This window comes from Schistocerca gregaria, chromosome 3 (assembly GCF_023897955.1).
Source record: "Schistocerca gregaria isolate iqSchGreg1 chromosome 3, iqSchGreg1.2, whole genome shotgun sequence".
Classification (NCBI taxonomy): domain Eukaryota; kingdom Metazoa; phylum Arthropoda; class Insecta; order Orthoptera; family Acrididae; genus Schistocerca; species Schistocerca gregaria.
The window spans coordinates 408,762,217-408,768,825 of record NC_064922.1 but is presented as its reverse complement, the minus strand read 5'-3'; positions in this window follow the sequence as shown (position 1 = coordinate 408,768,825).

Below are 6,609 nucleotides of genomic sequence, written 5' to 3'. Positions count from 1 at the left end.
TCCTATTCAATACTTCCTCATTAGTTATGTGATCTACCCATCTAATCTTCAGCATTCTTCTGTAGCACTAAATTTCGAAAGCTTCTATTCTCTTCTTGTCTAAACTATTTATCGTCCATGTTTCACTTCCATACATGGCTACACTCCATAAAAATACTTTCAGAAAAGACTTCCTGACACTTAAATCTATACTCGATGTTAACAAATTTCTCTTCTTCATAAACGCTTTCCTTGCCATTGTCAGTCTACATTTTATATCCTCTCTACTTCGACCATCATCAGTTATTTTGCTCCCTAAATAGCAAAACTCCTTTACTACTTTAAGTGTCTCATTTCCTAATCTAATTCCCTCAGCATCACCCGACTTAATTCGATTACATCCCATTATCCTCGTTTTGCTTTTGTTGATGTTCATCTTATATACTCCAGTCAAGACACTGTCCATTGCATTCAACTGCTCCTCCAAGTCCCTTGCTGTCTCTGACAGAATTACAATGTCATCGGCGAACCTCAAAGTTTTTATTTCTTCTCCATGGATTTTAATACCTACTCCGAATTTTTCTTTTGTTTCCTTTACTGCTTGCTCAATATAGAGATTGAATAACATAGGGAGGAGGCTACAACCCTGTCTCACTCCCTTCCCAACCACTGCTTCCCTTTCATGCCCCTCGACTCTTGTTACTGCCAACTGGTTTCTGTACAAATTGTAAATAGTCTTTCGCTCCCTGTATTTTACCCCTACCACCTTTAGAATTTGAAAGAGAGTATTCCAGTCAACATTGTCAAAAGCTTTCTCTAAATCTACAAATGCTAGAAACGTAGGTTTGCCTTTCCTTAATCTTTCTTCTAAGATAAGTCGTAAGGTAGGTATTGCCTCACGTGTTCCAGTATTTCTACGGAATCCAAACTGATCTTCCCCGAGGTCGGCTTCTACTAGTTTTTCCATTCGTCTGTAGAGAATTCGTGTTAGTATTTTGCAGCTATGGCTTATTAAACTGATCGTTCGGCAATTTTCACATCTGTCAACACCTGCTTTCTTTGGGATTGGAATTACACTCCTGGAAATGAAAAAAAGAACACATTGACACCGGTGTGTCAGACCCACCATACTTGCTCCGGAAACTGCGAGAGGGCTGTACAAGCAATGATCACACGCACGGCACAGCGGACACACCAGGAACCGCGGTGTTGGCCGTCGAATGGCGCTAGCTGCGCACCATTTGTGCACCGCCGCCGTCAGTGTCAGCCAGTTTGCCGTGGCATACGGAGCTCCATCGCAGTCTTTAACACTGGTAGCATGCCGCGACAGCGTGTACGTGAACCATATGTGCAGTTGACGGACTTTGAGCGAGGGCGTATAGTGGGCATGCGGGAGGCCGGGTGGACGTACCGCCGAATTGCTCAACACGTGGGGCGTGAGGTCTCCACAGTACATCGATGTTGTCGCCAGTGGTCGGCGGAAGGTGCACGTGCCCGTCGACCTGGGACCGGACCGCAGAGACGCACGGATGCACGCCAAGACCGTAGGATCCTACGCAGTGCCGTAGGGGACCGCACCGCCACTTCCCAGCAAATTAGGGACACTGTTGCTCCTGGGGTATCGGCGAGGACCATTCGCAACCGTCTCCATGAAGCTGGGCTACGGTCCCGCACACCGTTAGGCCGTCTTCCGCTCACGCCCCAACATCGTGCAGCCCGCCTCCAGTAGTCTCGCGACAGGCGTGAATGGATGGACGAATGGAGACGTGTCGTCTTCAGCGATGAGAGTCGCTTCTGCCTTGGTGCCAATGATGGTCGTATGCGTGTTTGGCGCCGTGCAGGTGAACGCCACAATCAGGACTGCATACGGCCGAGGCACACAGGGCCAACACCCGGCATCATGGTGTGGGGAGCGATCTCCTACACTGGCCGTACACCTCTGGTGATCGGCGAGGGGACACTGAATAGTGCAAGGTACATCCAAACCGTCATCGAACCCATCGTTCTACTATTCCTAGACCGGCAAGGGAACTTGCTGTTCCAACAGGACAATGCACGTCCGCATGTATGCCGTGCCACCCAACGTGCTCTAGAAGGTGTAAGTCAACTACCCTGGCCAGCAAGATCTCCGGATCTGTCCCCCATTGAGCATGTTTGGGACTGGATGAAGCATCGTCTCACGCGGTCTGCACGTCCAGCACGAACGCTGGTCCAACTGAGGCGCCAGGTGGAAATGGCATGGCAAGCCGTTCCACAGGACTACATCCAGCATCTCTACGATCGTCTCCATGGGAGAATAGCAGCCTGCATTGCTGTGAAACGTGGATATACACTGTACTAGTGCCGACATTGTGCATGCTCTGTTGCCTGTGCCTAAGTGCCTGTGGTTCTGTCAGTGTGATCATGTGATGTATCTGACCCCAGGAATGTGTCAATAAAGTTTCCCCTTCCTGGGACAATGAATTCACGGTGTTCTTATTTCAATTTCCAGGAGTGTATTATATTCTTCTTGAAGTCTGAGGGTATTTTGCCTGATTCATACATCTTGCTCACCAGATGGCAGAGTTTTGTCAGCTCTGGCTCTCCCAAGGCCGTCAGTAGTTCCAATGGAATGTTTTCTACTCCAGGGGCCTTGTTTCGACTCATCTTTTTACCTACTTGATCCTCTGCTGCCTTCACGACTTCATCCCTCAAAGCTACCCATTCTTCTTCTACTGTATTTCTTTCCCCCATTCCTGACAATTGTTCCCTTATGCTCTCCCTGAAACTGTGTACAACCTCTGGTTCTTTCAGTTCATCCAGTTCGCATCTCCTTAAATTCCCACATTTTTGCAGTTTCTTCACCTTTAATCTACAGGTCATAACCAATAGATTGTGTTCAGAGTCCACATCTGCCGCTGGAAATGCCTTACAATTTAAAACGTGGTTCCTAAATGTCAGTCTTACCATTATATAATCTATCTGATACCTTTTAGTATCTCCAGGGTTCTTCCATGTATACAACCTTCTTTCATGATTCTTAATCCAAGTGTTAGCTATAAAAAGTATAAAAAACTTAGTATAACTGAGACCAAACAAATACCTAAAATATCAGTTATTCGGAACTAAAATATCGGTATTGGTTTTAACCGGCCGGTTTTCACATCCCTACCCCACTGATCGCTTAAGCAGTTGGATCTCTAAGCGCCACATGACCTCTAGCGGAGGCAAATGCCATGATAATATCAACAGCCAGCGGAGTCATGCTTATGGTACTCCCTGCTCGCCCCTGGTATTATCATCGTGGCTTATGCAATTGGAACTGCTGGCATTTAATCTCTTGTCATCATTCATTTACATATCTTGTGTCAAAATTCCCAAGGTGAATGAAAGGCTTAATGAATGCGGACTGAACGTAATCACATATAAGATGCTGAAGCTATCTTTGTAGTTAGTTTCTGTAAAGTATCGTAACAGCAAACCATGACTAACGATAATATACTCGCAGATCATGTGTGTAAATTACGTACGTAGAAGAAAAACAGCTAACTACTTTGTAACAAGCAACTGTTCTTCCCATTCATACTAAGTATCTTTGGAGCTTAACTGATTTCAGATAGCAATACAACTATTCATATGCTGCAGAATTTGATGAAAAACTGTATATTACGAACATTAATATTCACTATAATTGTAATTTACGTCCCCATGTCGAAATATTCTTATTAATAACACGACTGTCTAATAAGGTACCCTTTTATTATTTCAGTGACTGATGTCTTCCAATTTCCGGTCTATTGACAAATTGTTACTGACTTTCGCACTATGGTATTAAACTCCATTCTGAACTTGAGAATGGAACGAGTAGTCTTTGTAAAAATTATTTTGCTTTACTTTTAATATGAAAAGTTGAATTTCAGATTTCATACTAAATTCACACTTATTATTAACTACAAATATCAATAGCCGGTATAGGTGATGGTAAGTGAGCGTAATAATTCCAGATTCCCTGAAAAATTTTTTGCCTGCATCTATAGCAAAAATATTATTTTGGCCAAAGTTGCAAGGAAAGGTGAAAAATGGGTCCCCTGTTAGTGGTCACTTGCTTACCTACACTTTCATAAATTGGTGTCGCTAGTATTTACTTTCGTTTTTCAGAAAATTCTTCACTCATCTGCTGGTTGCAAAGTAACCTTATAGGGGCACTATCGAATCAGAACATTGTTTTAGTTATTTGGTAGAAACACTATTACACCGAAAACTGTTACTGGTTATCGGTGATCTAATTTTACAACACTGCTCGTGGTGCACTTTTAAGTCTTGATTAGATTTTGTCCTACGTATTAATAAATCTCTCTAATACAGCATATTTTGATCTCAACCATTGTAATGGAAAACAGTATTAATAGTTTTTTAAGAATATTTTTAGAAAATAATTAAATTTTCTCACCTTTTGGATGCCGTAGGTAAATTTCTTTCCATAGTTCTCTCCGAGTAGTGTGGCTGTGTCAGCATTTTCGTGATTCTGTTAAACTGTAACTTTTCTAAACCTGATCGATGAGATTACATCATTGTTGGCATTTGACCATGACCAGGTAAACCTTTTATTGTGTGGCAGACATCTGCTTAATAAGAACGATATGGTTCAAAAGTAAATTTTCAACTGTTATTTCGCTTTATTCTTCTATTATTATTCTTAATGTTACTGTGTGGAGAAAACTAAATTTGGAAAGCAGTTACTTTAAATGCCATCATTCTGTATTATCCAAGATGAAATCAATATTGAACTCACCATATGCAACGACTTCTTTATAACTGTCTGTAATTATTTCATGTAAAGTAAAATATTTGCTGTTGGCGTTCCTCCACACTGTCAGAACCACTGTCAAGTACGTTTCCAAATCAGTTATTGAAGTACAGTACTCAGAGGGCAGTTCAATGCAATACCCGTCTACATCTGTGGCCTGGAACTTCTTTCCACTGTTTGTATATGTAGCCAACCTCATTTTCCTTATCTTATAAATGCATTAATAGAACACTATCCATTTTGATGCATCTCTTCAATTTCTGTGACTTACGAACCATGCTTTGTAATGCTTAATACATTTCTGCCATCCTACAGTTCGGAGTAGTTTCTGTCAAAACTGAGCTTCAGTTCTGTCCATTGTGTGGCCTCGATGCATTTAGATCCGCAGATAGTACGCTTATGGCCAGGTAATTTTCCACGCGCAATACACGAAGATGCCCATGATGAAAAATGTAGTCGGAAAGTATGTCTCATTAATGACGAGGTTGTGGAGCAGGTGCGTAAGGGCGGCATGGAGAACCGTTGCTTTAGGGATTACGGATGCATAAATTATTACATAGATAAACAAGAAGATGGGTTTACTTCTAGCTCAAGAGATCCATAGTGATGAGATCAGGATGTACAATGCCTCATAACAAATGAAAATACTTAACACCAATTCCCAAAAGAACTGGTATGCTAATGTTCCTTGTATAGATGTGAAACAGTCCCCAAGAACTGGAATAACCAAAAATCTGAAACTTGTTTTTCTTTATAAACTAATACAGAAATAACCACAAAAATGTAAATGAATGTACACTAAAAACTATCTTAAAAAACTGTAATCTCTCCGAATGTCAGATGTCACCATACCAGAGCAGACTGTGTTGCGAAGTAGCTAAGAGATTGCCTTTCTCTATTATCATTCTTCTGACGTAACTGATGGAGCTTGTCACAATTTTCTTTTGAGTGCTTATCTCTCCCATTAGGTATAGTATCGTGGCAGTCATTCAATGAGGTCATGACAAATTTCCCGTCACGAAAATTTCCAGTAACTGATTCTGAGCAACCCAACTATGTGTCCTGTCTGTTAACGGTTACAGAAAGCATTTTTTTTTCGTAACCCATATATTTTCCTTGCAAATCTACGATGAAACTATATACGTATATATTTTTGCGAAAAAGTGAGGGAACCCATGAAATATGCTGATTCTTCTCATGTTGCAACCTGGTTCTCAACGTTTATGGGTAGAACTAAATTATGCTGGATATATTGGCTACAGCGCTGTATAAACTTCTGGTGTGCTTTTATAGGGTTTCATTGTATTCACTAACTTTCCTTTCCAGGATTCTCTAATGCAGGTAATAATGTGCATATTACCGCTTTTTTAAAGATATGGGATTTAGTTTATTGGTAAATAAAAAAAGGGAACGAACTTAACCGAATGTCGAAAGACCTACTGATTTCATTCTCTGCGGTTTCAAAGGGTCCAGATTTAGAATGTTTTAAAGAACCAACGAAGAAAGCGTCTCTGTTGCGTCATTTATAGAAATTGGCACAATTTTGTTAGTGAAGTAGCGTAGAGCTTTGACGAAACTGTAAATTAAAATGGCGTAGTTGAAGTTAATAGTCTATTTTTAACCAATTTCTGGAACTTTAAGACTTTATCTCATTCGTGAAATATTTCAGAAGATTGAGGAACAGAATTAATCAGAAGGGCCCTGTACTTGGAAGCCGTCACAGTCTTTTTTAATGTGTGCAAGTAAATATTTCTCCTTGCCGATCTTCAGTACATGTGTCGAATTAGTGCCGAATGGATTTATCCCTTCGCTGTATCTGTAAGAGATTGTATCAAACAGCTCAA